Below are 18,751 nucleotides of genomic sequence, written 5' to 3'. Positions count from 1 at the left end.
CATTACAAGCAATGAGTTCTACACAGTAAATATCAATGATTCTTAAGCACATTTCACTTGACAACCATAAAAAAGAGCTAGCAGGGAAAAGAATGGTATTTTCGACAAGGTGAATGATCAAAAGAAGTAGCTGTCAAAAATATTTTCAGGAAGAGGATTTGGCACAACAAATAATTAATAATCATAACATTTACTCTCCCAAAACATGACCATCTATAAAAGCCAGGATAAGAAGGTAGAAATTCTCTTATGACATAAAGAATGCAATTAATTAAGGAAAAATGTGTTATAATTTAGGTTATAATTAGTGAAGAAGGGACATTAAACATGATATTAATGGAAAACCAGCATATCCTAAGGCTTGTCAACTAGACTGGAAAACTGAGAAAATATTCTAAAAAATTACTGAGCCCAGCCTTTTTAAAACGTGTTTCACACACTGCATGCACAAAGCAAAGGGCAACACTTTGATCACCTGGTCACATTGTCAGACGCCCCTGAGCCCACCTTTTCTTCTTAGGACTTTACCTCTTCGTTCTCCTACATATCTAGAGAAAGCCTTAATTAGGGCTACCAAAAGTTATCAAAGCAAAAAGTTAGGTTTTCTATGCTTTGAACCTGCCATCCAGTGGTTTTTCAGAAATTTGCAGCTAAATTCTGGTACGCTTTTGTTTTAGGGCTCTTCCACAACATGTCCCTAACCATGGGACAAATATGTCACAGTCTCCACTCTTTTTTATCCTGCTCTCATGTTGTTGGCTTCTCTCAAAACAGTTTCCATTGATACAAGCTATTACGTGTTATCGACAATCTTAACTGTTGATGTGCCCAGCACTGGAAACTAGCTCTTATTGGCTATTTCAGGTTGTTGTAGGCTGGGGTGGGGGAAAGACCTTGGCTTTTTTATGACTTGTGGACTTCAACTCCCAGAATTCCTGAGCCAGCCATGCCATTCTAGGATTAAAGTCCGCAAGTCATAAAAGGGCCAAGGTTCCCCACTCCTGTTGTAGGTACAGCCCCTTCCTTTCAGTCAACATGTTGTTTTCCGTAGCTGTGTAAACTGCAAGCCTGATTTAGACATCTAGCTTCTACAAAGGTGTTACATGGGTTCCTCGTTCTTTTGGGCAAAAAACTGGACCTTCATTAGAAGTTCAAAGAACAACCATAGTGTTTAATGTTTCCAATTTAAACTGGAAAGAGAAGTCACTTTCTGACACCTGTTGTTTGCTAATTCTATCACCACTGACTACACAATAGGTTTTCCACTTTTCTACTGAGAAGGAATTTAGAAAAGGCCATACCTTTTAATAGTTTTACTACTGTTCTTATTTTCTGGGACTCACAGATGAGTGCTACATATATCACTCAAATGATCTTGGGATCAGTATCACGTGGCTGTAGTTCCTATGGCTATTTAAGCAATACACTGCAGATACCTATTCCATCTTTGTCATTTTACCTTCTATTCCATATCGGCCCTGGCCCCATTAAGTGCCATGATGTTATTATAGATGGGCTAATAATAATAATAATAATAATAATAATAATAATAATAATAATAATAATAACAACAACAACAACAACAACAACAACAACAACAACAACAACAACAGCATGTTCTCTGTTGGCTATCCTTCTGTTACTTCAGGATTCTGCCACCATTAATCAAGGATGGAGCTTCTTCATTATCAGTAATTTCCTGTTTCAGCTTGTGCCCTCATGCCTGCATCAGCTCAACTATTTGTGAATAAGGGTTTATCTTCTTCCAGAAGAACACCACTCATATTCAGAAATGGCCTGATTGATATGTTATTGTCACAGAGCAGTTTGGAAGCAGCATCTGGAGAGCTTCCTTCTTCTGTTTCGTTACATGTTCTACCTTAGCACCTTTCGCTAACAGACAACGCGACAGGAGACTAGAACCCCTATAGTTGTTCTATTGAGAACTAACTTATATCAGGGACAATGATTGGTGGTTGATTTTTTTTCCTATAACAAGCAAGCTTGGTGGGCAGAAACATACCAGGACCTTTCCTTGGCCTACATTAAATAAGGACAATACTATTTGTCAGCCTCACTGCTATGGCAAAATAATGCTATTTTTACAGTAGCCACGGGAATAAGAGTTAAATCCCATTTCACAAATAGAGAACTAAGGCTGATACTGCCTATCTTGCACATTTGTACTTTACTTGCAAATAAAAACAGGACAAACATGCTCTGCCAAATCTCTTTTTTCTGCCATGTGCCCATGATGCTATCTTCATCTCATTCCCCAACCTGTACATAAATTCTCATTAGCTGTTCCAGCATTTAACAGGTAGTTTTCCTTCAAACTGGCAGCAAGCCACAATACTTCCAAGGTATGTAAAATCTGATGCGGTATGTTGTTAGCCATTTCAGACTAACCAAAACATATTCCCTCCCCGCTCCAGCCCTTGGGAACTCCTCCAGGGGTCAGAATGTCTTGGAAGTTGGACAGTCTGTCTCTTAGAGTCCATATTTCAGTTCTCCAGTGGATCTCAATAGGTGGCAGGTTGGAAAGCAATTATGTCTTTCACTCTATCCACTGCTTCCTCTACCTTAAAGATCAGCTATCTCTAAGCCCCTGGGCGGTGACAGGTTGGGAAGAACCACTCTTCCATGGACAACTACTATACTGGGCAGCCCAAATAGTGTAGTTGTATTGGAAAGTGCTGCACAAATGTTCAAAATGAATCCTGAGCCATGTACATATAACTCAAACATTGTGATGCACACGTGTATGTTCCTACATGGCTTACAATCTATCTCAGTCCATAATTTTTATAACTGCTAAACCATGAACAGTGGAAGTAATGCAGGTGGTAAACTAAAAGCCTTTCCCCATAGCCAAATTAAAATGCTATTTACCTGTACTTGAACTGGCGGAGCATGTTCTGAGGGGTCTCTGGTGCTCTCTGAGCTTGCTTGTTTTCTTGCAGATGTTTCATTATATAACATACCCTAACTAGAGAGCATGTTCTCTTTGTAAAATGTCCTACTCGCTTCTCATCTTATTCTGCCTTTAAAGCCTCTATCTTTGCTTGCTACTGGAGAAAATCCTGATATGAATATGTAGTTCATTTTAAGCACAACTATTCCCTAAATCCTCAGCCTTTACTGCTATTCACAGGAGCCAACAGGAGCCAACAGGAAACTTACATTAAGCCAGGTCATAATCTAACATAGTAGGTTGTAACCCAGTATGGAAACAATTCCTATCATTTACATCACTATCCAAGTCCGTGCATCTTAAGATTTCTGATGGTCAAAAGGTCCAGAGTCTCGTCTCTTCTCTACTTAAAACCTAAAATTAAATGCATTTTAGTCACAAAACTGCTTGTCAAACCCTGTATAGGGCCTTTCATAATTATCTTCTTTGGACAACAGATGTACAATTGTTAATTATTTGTTGTGCCAAATTAAAACATCCTCATCCAGAAAGAAATTCTGACAGCTACTTTTTCTTGTCATTCACCTTTAATACGTAAGTGGTTTTGACACATTTCAGGAATGTTTGCTCAACTTCCCAATGTAATTGATAGCTTTCAGATTTTCTGGTCTTCCAAGGACTAATCAGATCGGATACAGCTTAGTTTTTCCAGGATCAGCTGAGCCCAGTGAGGTGAAATACCTGCTGTGACACAGTAAGAATACCAACCAATCAAAATACAGGACACAAAATATAGTACCTACTCTAGAATGTGGGCTTAGGAAGTATAATGCAAATACTCACACTTACGACTACTGTGGCATCCCTGCGGTCACCTGATTGCAATTCAAGCACTTGGCAAGTGGCAGGTATTTATGATGGTTGCAGCCTATTGGGTCACATGATTGCCATTTGCAAATTTCCCAGCTGTCTTCTGACAAGCAAAGTCAATGGGGAAACAAGCACGAGGTTGCAAATCAGTCAGGTGATACCTTGCTTAATGATAGCAGCAAAAAGGATTGCAAAATTAGGTGTGGTCATGTGATGTCTCACTTAATGATTATGCTACTTAACAAATTTTCTGGTCCCATCTGTGCTAATAAATCAAGAATTAGAGGTTGTCTTTGACTTATGACCACAATTGAGCCCCACATTTTTGTCACTAAATGAGACAGCTGTTAAATGAGTTTTGCCCCATTTTACCAATTGTTAAATGAATCACTGCAGTTGTTAAATTAGTAACATGGTTGTTAAGTGAATCAGGCTTCCCCCTTGACTTGGCTTGTCAGAAGGTCACATAACCTCGGGATGCTGTAGCTGTCATAAATGTGAACCAGTTGCCAAGCATCCAAATTTTGATCCCTTGACCATGAGGATGCTGCGATGGTTGCAAGTGTGAAGAATGGTCGTAAGTCGCTTTTTTCAGTGCCGTTGTAACTAAATGAATTGTTGTAAGTTGAGGACTACATGTACCAGTAATAGCAAACATGCATGTAATATATGAATTACATGTAAAGTACAGTTCATAGTTTATAAATTTTGTCCTTCTCTTTCAATGGAGCTTTACTCCAATAGATTATAAGCCTAAGTATGAGTAACACTTAACTGTGTGTTCAATGTATCTTTAGTAAAATATGCCACTATTTGCAGCTTCACCTTAGGTTAAGATTTAGCAACTGTGGTTTCTTTTGCCATATCTTTCCTTCTCTAACACGTCTCCTGGCCACTGCCCAAATCTGCTCTGGTAACTGCTTTTCTCTACCATTGCCTTCATCTCATCCCCATCTCACAGATGAGGCAAATAAAAGTCACCCCTAGTTTTCCCAGTTTTCAAATAGCATTTTCCTCTTATCCCAACCTAATCTTGGTCACTGATACAACTTGGCTTCACTTAACGGTAGGGGTTCTGATATAGTCAAGGTTGGGATCAGCCCAGTTATTGCCACTTTAGGATCAATTGACCTGCTCTGGTTGCTGGAACTGCCCTTCCAGAATCACATGCAGGACAAACCTACTCTCTGCCTCCATTGTGCCATCTGACTGCATAAACCCGACTGAAATGAAATTACACTTACTTACCATTTTATCTCTTAGATCTTACATGTTCTTTTTGTAAAAAATAGATTTAAACTCTTTTGAGAGAGCCTTCACACCTGTGTTTAAAGAACAGGACTACGTCTGTTCTGCCGAGAAGGTTCATTTAAAAAGTCTGGTTTTGCCATCTCTGTGTTGCAAGTTTATTTATTTATTTGTTTGTTTGTTTGTTTGTTTGTTTATTTATTTATTTATTTATTTGATTTGATTTGATTTGATTTGTATACCGCCCTGCCATCATTGCAGGTATATTTCAAGTTTTCTGCCGCATCTGCCAACAAGAGGATTTACCAGCTGGCATGTTTACTATTTTCATGATTTTGGGGAAAGTTGGGCAGTACCATTTTGCATGTTCCATTCTGACTTTGGCTGAACCAAGGGCTGCCAGCCACAAATTCAGATCTGGACTCCTTGATTAGTCGTGTTCATTGCCTTGCAACATGAGGCAAAGATGGAGTTTTGCTTGTTGTGTTAACTTTGTGCTTCACTCTGCAATAGAAATGTGCTTCATTCATGCTCAGAAATAGACCAATTGATTGTTTATAGACATGGCGGAGTTGTACTGAATGGGAGCACTGAAGCTGCTTCCTACTATTTCACTCATCTGGTTAGTTGGGCAACTTCATAGTGGCTCAGTATATACTTGCCCAACCACATATTTCTGTCCATGTTACAGAGAGTGCTTGGTGGTGGTTTTCCCTCCAATAGGCAGGAGAGGAAGTCAGGGAAACCAAACTTTCCTTAGCCTGGTCTGTAATATATTCATAAGGACAGCATCCTTCACCAGCCCCACTATTGTTGCATCTTAGGAACTAGCAAAGGAGGCAGCACAATTTCTGTAGAAATACTTTTCTGCTAGCTCAAGGATGATGGACAACATATTACCATGGCGATGGATAGGCACTAAGTGGCTCCATTTGGCCCCTAATGTCAACTGCAGAAAAAAGGACATGGAAGAGTAGCATAAAGTATGTGATACCCAAATTAAAAATATTAGAACAGATTGTTCCCAAATCCCTTCTTTAAATGGCCAAGATTTATGTATAACCTCATTTTGGGCATGCATGAAAACAAATACACGTGAATTGATTTTTAGCTGCAGTCTACCCACAGCAACCACTGTTGTGAGTCATGCTGGAGTCTACTTTCTTTTCAGGGGAGAGAGTGCCCCCTACTGAGCCACCTGCTCCACAGCCTGCCATCCTGCACATGTTCTCCCCATGGCTCCCCTGTCTGTAATCGCTTGGTTGTACAGCGCCTTCCATGCAAACAGGTCAGGACTCCATGCCTGGTCTTTGGTTTTACCGGGCTGCGACTAATCAACATGCAGAGCCTTGCCTGAAGGATTACACAAACTGCACACACTTCAATTGCTTTCTCTCTCCATTCCCCCCCCCTTTACTTTGCTTCTCTCCATCTTTCCCTCCTGGAGCCTGTCCCATCCCCCCTTTTTTCCTGGTTACCAAGCAACGGCACAAAGGGAAAGAACTAGTGTGGAGGCCAAGAGAGGGCCCTGAGCCCTTGCAAGAATGGAAGAGAATGTAATGTAACCCAATTGGAGCCTCCTCCAGCAAAGCAAGCACAGAATTTTTGAGAGAAAAACCTATTGAAAGTTGAAATGGGGAGAGGGGGGGGGTCTGCTGGGGAAAGAAGAACACCCAGCGATCATGTTACACAAAGGGCAGCCAGGGCAAGTAGCCTAAATTCTGTAGCAGAAAAATAACAAGAAGTAACACCTACTAAATTAGAAAGAAGGTAACTTGCAGGTGACAGCACAAAAGCTTGGCTTATGGAGCGGTGGCTGGCCATGCATTTTAGCTTGTGATTGAAAACTCTGGTTATGTCTTCTATGTAATTCTTTTCCCCTTATAACAGCCATAACCATTGCCACATTTATATATGGAGGGGTGGAGAGAGTTATCTTCAGTAAAATCACTTAGTCATGCTCCAGCATTGCAATTTTAAAAAAAAAATTCATCCCACTCTATCTGAGATTCTTTAACAAGAAATGCATAATATAATGCTACTTATTAACCCAAGCACATCTGAACATGTGCAGGGTGTATTTATCCATCACTGAATAAACTGTCAGCATGCTAACATTAATGAGATGATCCTTGTATGATTAGATGCCGTGATTCCTAGGAAGTCTTAAATTCTAACCGCAACCCTCTTAAAAATACAGTCATCTGTCCTTACACCATTTCAAAAACAATGCAGGTAACCATCTAACTTAACATTTATAGCTTAAATAAAGCTTCCATTCCCAATAAGATCTCAAACTGGCTAGTATGTGGCAATAACCATCTTCTTCTTTTTACTAGGTTTACAAGCTATAGAAATGTACTGCATGGACGCAATGTTTGAAAGCGAACAGTATAATTCTGCTTTGACCCTTGTGGAGCCGTATCTTCTCTCCTTCAAGCCTGGGCCAAACATAGTAAATTATCAGAGGTACCTCAGATATTTCCTACAAGAAGAAAACAGACAAAAGCTGCAGGGCCTTCTGTTGTCTGCTTCAGGTTCTCATAACTAAGGCTTACTAAATCCTGATGCAATTTAAACGCAGAGTTTATGCCCAAACCCCCAGAAGCTTCTTCCACATAAATCTCGGTGAAATTAAAGGAAGTTTTAAAACTAATGAACATATCTACAGAACATCCTGGGCGTCATCCCAATATAAAATTTATCTTTACCAGAATCAGTTCCAATAATGATATCTCAGCCTCATGTGAAGCTTTGCTCTAGTCTAGTGTGAATGTTGCTGTGCTTTTTTGGTGGTAGCTACAATACTGCCAGATGCTTTTAAAATTATGTTATTAAAACTCTATAAATATTATTTAAATGTTAGCTGAAAGTAGGGGACTGATTCTTTCCCACTCTTTCTTTTAATAACATTGGGTGGTTACTCAAGCACTGCATAGCTGAGTAAAAAGCCAGTCACCTAGGTCTAGCTCGGGAGCTTAAAAAGTAAAAATAAAACTTTACAAACTGGGCCTGGAAAGGAGGTGCCAATGATACCTCACTATTCTGTTATTGCTCTTCTGTACAGCCATGCTATGCATCTGTTTTGTAAAAACAATTGGATGTTTTGGCTAGAAGAATATATACGGTGGCATTTTCCCAGAAATAAGTGAGAGCTGGCAATAAGCTGCCGCAATGAAAGTGTTAACTTGAGAAAAGAGGGCTACATTTTGCAAAAGCAACAACCCTTATGAGGCTCTGTAAGCCCTGGTGGTTAGGGTTACTTGTGGACATTCTCTGTTCTTAGATGATTTCATGGAACTCGGGCTCATTCACAGAATTTAAAGGGTGAAGAAGGATCCGAGTTATTCTGTCTTCCATCCATAACTGCTACTCTAAAGTCTGCCTACTGTTTTTATTCTTTCTTTTGCACTGGTATCCCCCACCCATTTGTTAGGAAAAGATGGAATGGCTAAACAACATACTGTGCTGTTGGGACCCACCCTTCATTCTCCATATGTTGTACCTCATGTTAATCAGTGAAACAAAGTGGTACCATTTGGAATTTTTGGTTAAAGCTCCAAAAGAGGATAGCAACACCTCACACCCTATGCGTTTGAGGAATGTGTGGAAAAGGAAGTTCATAGAGCCCCACAGAGTAACTTTGTCCCTGTCACCACACCAGGTGGCCACATACCCTGCTGTCTCTACAGTTTTGCATAAAGGCCAACATATGTAGAAAATCCTCTATTCTACAGAGAGGGTGGTACAGAATTTCTCACGGGAACAGAAAGCACAAAGATATGCCTGACAAATAGGTTGGTGCCAGAAACTAAAGTCATAACTCTCCAAATCTGAGCTTACGTTGTATTGATGTCCACCCTACCTTTCCATTTTCTGCTTCTGTTGGAAAAATAGTGCTATCATTCAACTCTTTAATATTTCATACGTGAGAAATTATGACACCCAGTTAAAAATTATACTTGTCCATCAGAAGAAGTCCTGGGCTTCAAAAGGAGACTTCTAGTCACTAAAGCCTGTAGTTCCTTTTAAAATTTTAAGTTCTATGAATTGGGACCTTCATTTCTACTGAGGGAAAACAAGATCAGCCTGTGAGTAAAAAATACTACTTATGGGAAGGACTGAATGATGATTTAGAACACTGGTGTCAAACTCGCCACATGACGTGACGTGACGTGAAATAACGTGACATATCACGACTTTTTTTGCATCGCCAGAGCTGTGAGCGCAGCTTCCGCATGATGCAACTGACCCATGGGCCGGCAGTTTGACACCAATGATTTAGAATAAATTATCCCACTTACACTTATTAAATTATTATATGTTTAAATTATTATATTATTATAGTTATTATATATAATAATTCAATTGTTGGTGTAGTAAAGTCACGACATCAGTATCCTCAGCAGTGGCAGTTTCAGAAAGGAAAGGCTAAACAAAAATCTGGTCCAAAACAAATCTTAAGTATATTAAGTGGAAAAAACAGCTGTTATTGCCATTTCCTTGATTTCAGCCCTCATTATCAATAGACTGGAATGCCTACTACCCAATTCATCGTGGTTTAAAAACTGATGTACAAATAATTCTCAAGTTACTACCACAACTGAGCCCAAAGTTTATGTTGCTAAGTGAAACACTTGTTGAGTGAGTTTTGCCCCATTTTACCACTTTTCTTGTTAAGTGAATCATTGCCTCTGTTAAGTTAGTAACACGGTTTTAAGTGAATCTGGCTTCCCCATTGACTTTGCTCGTCAGAAGTTCGCAAAAGGTGATCGCATGAGCCCAAAACACTGCAACTGTCACAAACATGAACCAGTTGACAAGCGTCCAAATTTTGATCACATGACCATGGGGATGCTGCAACAGTCATGTAAAAAAACAGTCACAAGTCACTTTTTTTAGTGCCACTGTAACTTTGAATGGTCACTAAATGAACTGTTGTAAGTCAAGGAGTACTTGTACTTACCGTTTGAAAGCAAGAGATCAAGACTGAACATGGGCAATAAAAATCTGATACCTAGAATAATTATTAGCACATTTTCATCCATATCCTATCCATTTCCCCATAAGCAGCTGACAATATACAAAATAAAAAAATAAACAAGCTGCATTACACATTTAGACTGGGCAAGCTCATAATTCCAATATTCTAATAACCTGCTTATGTTGATTTGAAGTTGACAAAATATGGGCAAGAACCTTCATATTTCCAGAATAAAAGTTTGGATAAACCAAAAGCAATATAAAACAACCCTGGCTATTTATTTACAGCAATGTTAAAAAACAAATAGGCACATAAATATAACAAAAGTAGTTTATCAGTTTTTATATAATATATATATATATATATATATATATATATATATATATATGTTTTCGTAGATTCTCGCGGGTGTCTGTATGTGTAGATCTAGAGTCTCGGGTTTCTTCCCGCGTTCCTTTCATCTTCAGAAAGTTGTGGCGACGTTTCGACGAAATCCCATCCGTCATCATCAGGCCGGAGTGTTCCTCCTGCTGCTTCCAGGAGCATTGCTCCTGGAAGCAGCAGGAGGAACACTCCGGCCTGATGATGACGGATGGGATTTCGTCGAAACGTCGCCACAACTTTCTGAAGATGAAAGGAACGCGGGAAGAAACCCGAGACTCTAGATCTACATATATATATATATATATATATATATATATATATATATATATATGGATCTTTGGTTATTCGGGTTTTTCCCCACGTAGAACTAAAGGTGTAGGCGCAACGTTTCGACGGAATCCCATCCGTCATCATCAGGCTGGTGGCTTTAGCTTCCTTCTTCTGGGAGAAGCATGTGGCTGTTTGTTCCTCTTTTTTAAACTGCCAGAGGGGGTGTGTTCTGTGGGTGGAGGTGTGCTCTGATTGGGTGGGGGACCAAGTGTGTTCTGATTGGGTGGGAGTGTGTTTTGAATGGTGGGTGTGTTCTGATTGGGTGGGGGTGTGTTCTGAGTGGATGGGCTGGTCTCAGCTGCCAGCTCCAGACCTGAGCTGGTGAGTTGTGCTGCTTTTGTTCGGCTTCGTGTTTGTGGTGGTGCCATGTTTTTATAGTGGGTGTCAGTTTGCTTATTGTGTGGTTTGGAGGGGTTTAAAGTGGCTGATGTTGCAGCTGTAGTTAGGTTTCTGTTTTGTGGTTGTGCCTCGTTATCATTGTGGGTTCGGATTTGCTTTTTGAATGGTTGTGTGGTGGTGATGTCATGTGATGTTATCATGAGTTTGGGTCTGGTATCATTCTTGGTGGTTGGGCCTCGTCTGTCAATCAAGGCGGGTTTCCAAATGGCTGGTAGGCGAGAGGTATCGTCTCGTTTGTTTATGCTGTGGGGGCGTTTTTCTATCTCAATGGCTTCTCTGATTATTCTGTTGTTAAAAGAATGATACCAGAATCCCCCACCCAATCAGAGCACACCTCCACCCACAGAACACACCCCCTCTGGCAGTTTAAAAAAGAGGAACAAACAGCCACTACCACATGCTTCTCCAAGAAGAAGGAAGCTGAAGCCACCAGCCTGAGGATGACGGATGGTTGCCACTTTTTATCTCCAGAGATTTCTATAAGAAGACATAAATTTCTTAATCTTGGAGTTCTGACATTCTCAATTAATTTTTTAAAAAAAAACTCAACTTTTTTTAGGTACAGTAGTATATGAGAGATACACTGTTTTTGTTGTATTTGGTCAATGCTTCCATGTTTTTATTTTGCTGATTATTGATTACAAATGAAGAAATCCTCATCTTTCCCCTAATGACCATTCGTTTAGTGATTGTTTGAAGTTATGACAGTGCTGAAAAAGATGACTTATGACTGGTCCTCACACTCACAACCATTACAGCATTTCCACAGTCACAATTCAGGCACTTGGCAACTGTGACACATTTATGATAGTTGCACCTTCCCATAGTCATATGATCACCATTTGCAACCTTCCCAGCAAAGCAAAGTCAAATGAACCAGCAAGTTGTGGTTACATGATATCTTGCTTAACAATCATGAATTATTCCCTTAATGACTACAACTGGGACTGCCAGGACTGCCATCGCTAAGTGGGACAGTCGTGTGACATTTTGCTTAAAAATTATTTCACGTAGTCCAATTAGGATTGTTAACTGAGCATAACCTATAAAGTATAAGACTTTTACACTGCAAGTTACTCAGCAACAGCAGCTGACACAACACAATATCAAATATAACACAAAGGGTCTGTCAACATGTATCCAACAAAAGCCATCCATATACGTAGAGCAGGGTTCTTCAAGCTTGGATCTTTTATGACTTGTGGACTTCAAACTCCCAGAATTCCTTAGCCGGCGTGCCTGGCTGAGGAATTTTGGAGTTGAAGTCCACAAGTCATAAAAGGGCCAAGTTTGAAGACTCCTGATATAGAGTATGCCAGAAATAAAACAAGGAGGCCTAGAACAGGTGTGCATAAAATTGAAATATTTTATTTTGAATTTGGAACACAACTCTCTGGTTCTTGAGATGCTGCCAAACTGTTTTGAGCCAGTCATACGTCAGGAGAAGTGAATGCTGGACAGTTCCTTGAAGGGAATTATCAGCCCTTCAAGGTAGGCCAGGTCAAGAAACAAACACCGCAGGGATTTTTAAAAATGCTGTTTTATTATTTTAACAGAATCTTGAAAGCTTGTCCAAGTTTTCCTCTGACCCATCTTATTCTAAACAAAATCAAGGCAGGGTTATTTTGAGTTTCTGGATGGTACACTCTATTGTCCAAATCTCTCATCAGCTCTCTCATATCTTCCTCCGGTTTCAAATTTCTAGTCTACAGGAATGTCTGGGAGTACCATATCTTGGACTAAAAAAATTCTGTATGTTGTAAGTTTGTAATTATTTCCTCTCTCCCCCCTCACGAGTTCCTAGAATGGCCAGCCTCTCTGGACCACCCACCACCATCTTCCCAGCAATTTTGATTCTCTTAGCTACTGTCTCTGACAGTACAATATATCAGTTCCCTCCTCCTCCGCCTCCCTTCAGTAATCAGTGTCCTTTCTTTTTACCCTGCATCCTCCACCTAAAATCATTTTTGCACACTTCATTCTATGCATGAACCAAAACAGCTGAAACATTCTTGTTTTGAGTTGACCACAGCTCATCCAGAATTACCTGTTCTGTGCACAGAACCCTTTGTACATGGAACACCTTGCCTATCCCTAAGACCCAGTAATCTCTGACTTTTAAGTCCTAGCTGGGACTCCAATCATCCACAATGTCAGGAGCGATCCATCAAGCACAACTGGTGCATGATGGTGCCAGCAGCTGCCTGGTTTTGCAGCACCTTCTGCAGAGATTATGTTTCTCTTTGGGGCTTCATTTCCCTAACATCTCATGGGAGTATTCCTGCTGTGCTTTAAAAGGAAAGATTTCCTGCTGTTTGGCCCAATGGGCAGTTTTGTCCTATTTTTCTCCAATCTTCTGGCCCTCCCTGTCTGATTTAACAAGGAAAATCAGGAGTATAAATCCTGCCTTCTCTTTCTGAACTAGGAAAGATAATTTAAATTGTAGAATAGAAAAGAACAGAAAATAGGCTTCCATCTCCACATTGGACATCTCTTAATCTACTAGCTAAGTGCAAAGATAAGGAATTTATCTAGAATAACACAGTTGGCAATCTACATCAGCTAGACATAATGTGGCCCCTTCTTATGGTCTGCATAGAACCAGTATGTGTGTGTGTATATGTTTAGATGTTGCAACAAAAGCAACTTCTAAACATATAGCTTCATAATTAAGCTTCCTTTAAACACTTTAAAGATGTGTCAGTTTTGCTCATGAGGAAAATGAATGTGAATGTGGACCCTAGCTTTGCTTTCTGCACCGATCACCATAAGGAGACAGTGACAGCAATGAAATGCTTCATAATCCATGAGGTTTAGTTTCCTATATACTGAAAACCCTGACTTTTTTATTTCTAGCTATGTTGGAAAGCTTTACAGATAGTTTTTTGCTACAACAATCAAATACAGCATATACATGAAGATTGCTAATTATGAAAACAACATGGTAATGACAGAGCTAATTCATTCAATCCTGCTGCCCTATCTATGTAGAATTACTTAGTTTAACATTCTTGAATGAGAAGTTAGTTTTTTATGAAGGAATTTTAGGATAATTCCACATGGCTGATCCTAAAGATGTTTCCAAGCAGAGGGCTCTTACTTATGGAGTTATTCCTTCATTTCCTCATTAAAAAATGGAAATGGTAGGAAAGTGAAGTGGAGTTAAAAATGGAAGGCAATGATACCTGATCTGATGTAAAGTGGCAAGGCAATCTGGAATGGAAAAGAAGGCAAGGTAATTGCTTTTCTGGAAGCAGCCATAGATAGATAGTGAATCTCTTGAAGTATTTTGCCTCTTACTTCAGCATGGCATTGTGGTTAAGCTATGGGACTAATGCCAAGATAATTCAAAGTTTACACAAAGAAAAGCACCCATGTAAGTTAAGAAGGATTCCAAATGTTATTATCATACATTGATTTATTCTTATACTGAAGCTCAGAGAGAGAGGGAGGAATTTAGGAGGTAGTTGAAAGCTCACCATTTCAATCAATCTCAAGTCAGTTACCTTAAAATTGGGAATTAATTTTGTGACCATTACTACATGACACTATAAACCCAAGACATTATTAAATTTAAGGCCTCGTGCTAAAATATCCATCTTGTTCAAAACAATTCTGTCAGATGGTCAGCGAGGCTCTGCTTAATGTCTTGTCCCAGATCCGGTAAGAGGGGCATCGGTCCAAAGTCAGATGTTTTCAATGGAACTGATTCTGCTGCTGTGGAATATGTTGCCCCTTAGAGAAATTTTCCCTTATTGCTGATTTTAAATGATATTTAAATGAGATAGTCATATCAATAACAATGGCAACGAGTGCACCATTGGAAGACCTGAAGGACCAAGTTGGAGACAAATCCTCCCAGAGAACATCTGTGTAGTAACACCAACCATAATCACTTGATGGTCCTGATGCCTAATGAGTGGGAGGGAGTCCTATTTTAGTTACTGTTCTAGTAATTATGCACGGTAGAGAACCTTTTATATGAAATTACTCTGCACATTGCTAGTCATTAAATTGAGATAGTATTTATTTTTAAAAAATAATAGCTTTTAGAAAAGAAAATGGGTTGTGAGATCATTACACATTTCTACGTACAATATTTAGTTTGTCCCTACAGTAAGAAGTTATGTTCCAATAACTTCATGTCAGCACCTATGACGGTATGACCAACAACTTAAATTTCTACAAAAAATAAACTTCATGACAAAAAAGGCAAGAGCTATCTATAGTAGCATAACGAACTCCCGGATAAAAGCAGATTGAAATCTACTGTGACATCTCTAACATAGGAGTAAAAAAATATAGAGAAATTTTAGCATCACCCTGCTGAGCTCTATTCTTGCCCATCATTAAAAAAAGATATAAAGTATTTGTTTTCTTAGGTCAGTTTCTAAATTGTGACATAACTTTTTGAGATTAATACTGCCCTTATAATATTTAATTATATACTGTGTATATAATTAAGAAATGTATAGATTGAACTGGTAGAAAGTAAGAAAGCTTGTCACTAGACTTTACAATAGGACCCCCAAAGGAACAGATTTTTTAGAGATAGCTTCTTTGCCCCAAATTCAGATTGCTTTTCATACTGCCCCTTCTTTTAGATGTCGGTAAGCAAAGCTTCACTATGACTGGCCCTAACTGCATGTTAATGTTAGTTACTGAAGTCAAAACTACCGAGAGGAACAGTAAGGATAATAGCCAAGTTTGTTTCCTTTTATTTGCTACTGATTCTCACTTTCTTGCTATTGGAACATGCTTGCATATAAAGATATCTAAAAAGAGCTTTCTAGGACTAGCAGATTGATTTTAAAGTCTATTGCTCTGACAAAAAAAGGGGTCTGGAAAAATTGAAAAAAAAAAACATAATGGTACAAATCTTTCTGTTGCATTAAGATAATATTTTTACAGCGTTACTATTATATTACCATGGAATTGTAAAGATATAACAATAGCATGATAGGTAGATGTCACCCAGCTCTTGCTATGGAAATATATTATCCTGCTGCCCTGACTCTCCTTGGCTAATTAAATGCATCTCTTCAAGATGGAGAGATGAATATTTTGACATTTTTTTCTGGCTGATAAATAGTCAATGGCATGTCTATCATCTCTCTTAAATGTAGGCATTTTCCAAGAATAAAATGGGAATTATCATTAATTATTCACATATGATGCTGCAACCAACCACAATGTCTTAAAGAGAAAAAATGGGTGCTTTATGATACAGAAATCACCAAGGTAATATTGGGTAAATAAATGATGATCTGGAATCATGCCCTTCCTGGTTGGTCAAGACCAGCCAGGAGATGGCATGTAGCTGGCTCCGAATGGGGGTGAAAGCCTCTCTGCAGGAGAGGTTCATTTCACATACTTTGAAAAAGATGGTGGTTTGTCCCCTCTTCAAAAAGTCATTGTTTGACCCTGAGTATTTTTATCCAGTCTCCAACCTCCCTTTTTTAGAGAAGGTTATTCAGATAGGTACACAGCTCTGAAAGAATTCTTGATTATCACATTTAGAGTCATGGCATAGATCAGTTTACTTCCTGGGCTGCCTACCTTCAAGGGCTTCTGCCCATTACACCAGATCCAACAGAGTAGGCATAGTCCAGGTCCCCTCCATTAAACAGTAATAGGGCTGGGATGTTGGGGAGTCCTATACAAATGTCTGTGAATTTGTGATGTGGGTTTGGCTAGTCTAAAGAAAAGAAGAAATAGGGGAGACGTGATAGCAGCGTTACAGTATTTGAGGGGCTGCCACAAGGAAGAGAGGATCACGTTATTCACCAAAGCACCAGAGGGCAGGACAAGAAACAATGGTTGGAAACTGATCAAAGAAAGAAGCAATCTGGAATTAAGGAGAAACTTCCTGACAGTGAGGACAATTAACCAGTGGAACAGCTTACCCCCAGAAATCGTGGGCACTCCATCACTGGAGATTTTTAAGAAGAGGCTAGACAGTCACTTGTCTGAGATATAGGTTCTCCTGCTTGAGCAGGGGGCTGGACTAGAAGACCTCCAAGGTCCCTTCCAGCTCCTATTCTATTCTATTCTATTCTATTCTATTCTATTCTATTCTATTCTATTCTATTCTATTCTATTCTATTCTATTCTATTCTATTCTCTACTACAAAATGTTTACTTTTTACCATGCTTATTAAAGCAGTCATCATTAAGTGAACTATTCATTTGAATAGGAATGATAAACTGAAAAAGTGCCAGAACCTGGCAAAAAATATCACGAATCACAGTCATGTGACTACAGAATGGTGTGACTGGTGGCAAATGTGACTATCAGGAGGGTGGTACAACCATTTATGATGGTCAGAGGGGTGCTTTATGGCCCATAAAGCACCCATTCCGTAGTTGTCATAAATGTAAATTAGTCATTAAGTGACCAGTCGTAAGTTCAGGACTACAATAGCACATTTTAGAATTAAGATAAATTTGCAACCAATGGTAAGGTATACTTTGCCCCCAAATCAGCATATAATTCAGTGGCAAATGTTTCTGTGCAATGAAAGGCAATCCTTAACTCAAAGGTATTAATGCAAATGAGCATTCTGCAAGGATGTACATTTCATGTCATTCAAAAGTAACCAATGTAACTTGGTCAAATATACTGTCGCCAATCAATTTATCCAGCAGTCAAATGCTGTGAAAAAGATAATGTCCACTACATAGATTATCTAGTAAAATCATTATCTTCTCCAGCCAGAGAACATATATTGTATTCTACAATCACTTTGCCAATGGGAAGTAACCTAGTTCAGCTAATAAGCTACAAGGACAATTTCTCAATTCAGCCCAAGCAATTTAAAACCTGTTAAAATGTTTGCATTAGCAAATGTTCAGAATTTGGTTCTACAATATTGAAACTCCTGATGCCAACTCCATCAATATGGATGGGATTGGCAACCTTTATACAGAAGTACAATCTTAAATATCTGTGTTTTAGTATCAGCGTATCCATCAGTGTTTGCAAGAAAATTGCAGGTATTACTGGTGTCACATTAATATTATGTTGGCATAGCTTTTCAAATCTCTGCTTCTGTGGGATCACTGTCATGTCCCTTAGCTGCTCCCTGAGCATGCCTTGGCAACCATTTTCATGCAACATATCTACATGATGTAGCCCTTATAAAGCTGCTGCAGCTGAGGCAGCTTACAGCCATCTTTATCTGTTCAGTTTTAAAATATAATTTCCTTTCTTGACAAATGTTTGCCATGGACAGTGCTAGGACAATTAACAGTTTTGATGCAGTCAAAACCTGGGATCGCTCCACATTTCTTATGTTTCTCCTGCTAGGCTCTACCATTCATCATCATTCTGCTCTGGGGTACTAGACAGACCACATACCTGGCTTCCTCAGAGTGTCCGAATTGTGCTTCCCAATCAAACGAAGGAAAGAATTAAAAGAAGAAAAATATTGATGGTAACACCTAAAGTAAAAGGGATATAGCTTTTTATAAGCCATGGCTTTTGTGGAGGCTGTGTTACCCCCAGCTGGTATCCTGGGAGGGTTTAACCATTTGCAGGATATACAATCTGAAAGTTTCCAATGGTGGAAGACAGAAGACTGCCCCGAAACTCCATCTCTGGAGTTCTTGGAGTAAACCAA

The sequence above is a fragment of the Vipera berus genome, assembly GCF_964194415.1.
Source record: "Vipera berus genome assembly, chromosome: 2".
NCBI lineage: Eukaryota > Metazoa > Chordata > Lepidosauria > Squamata > Viperidae > Vipera > Vipera berus.
Note: the sequence above shows the minus strand (reverse complement) of the source record.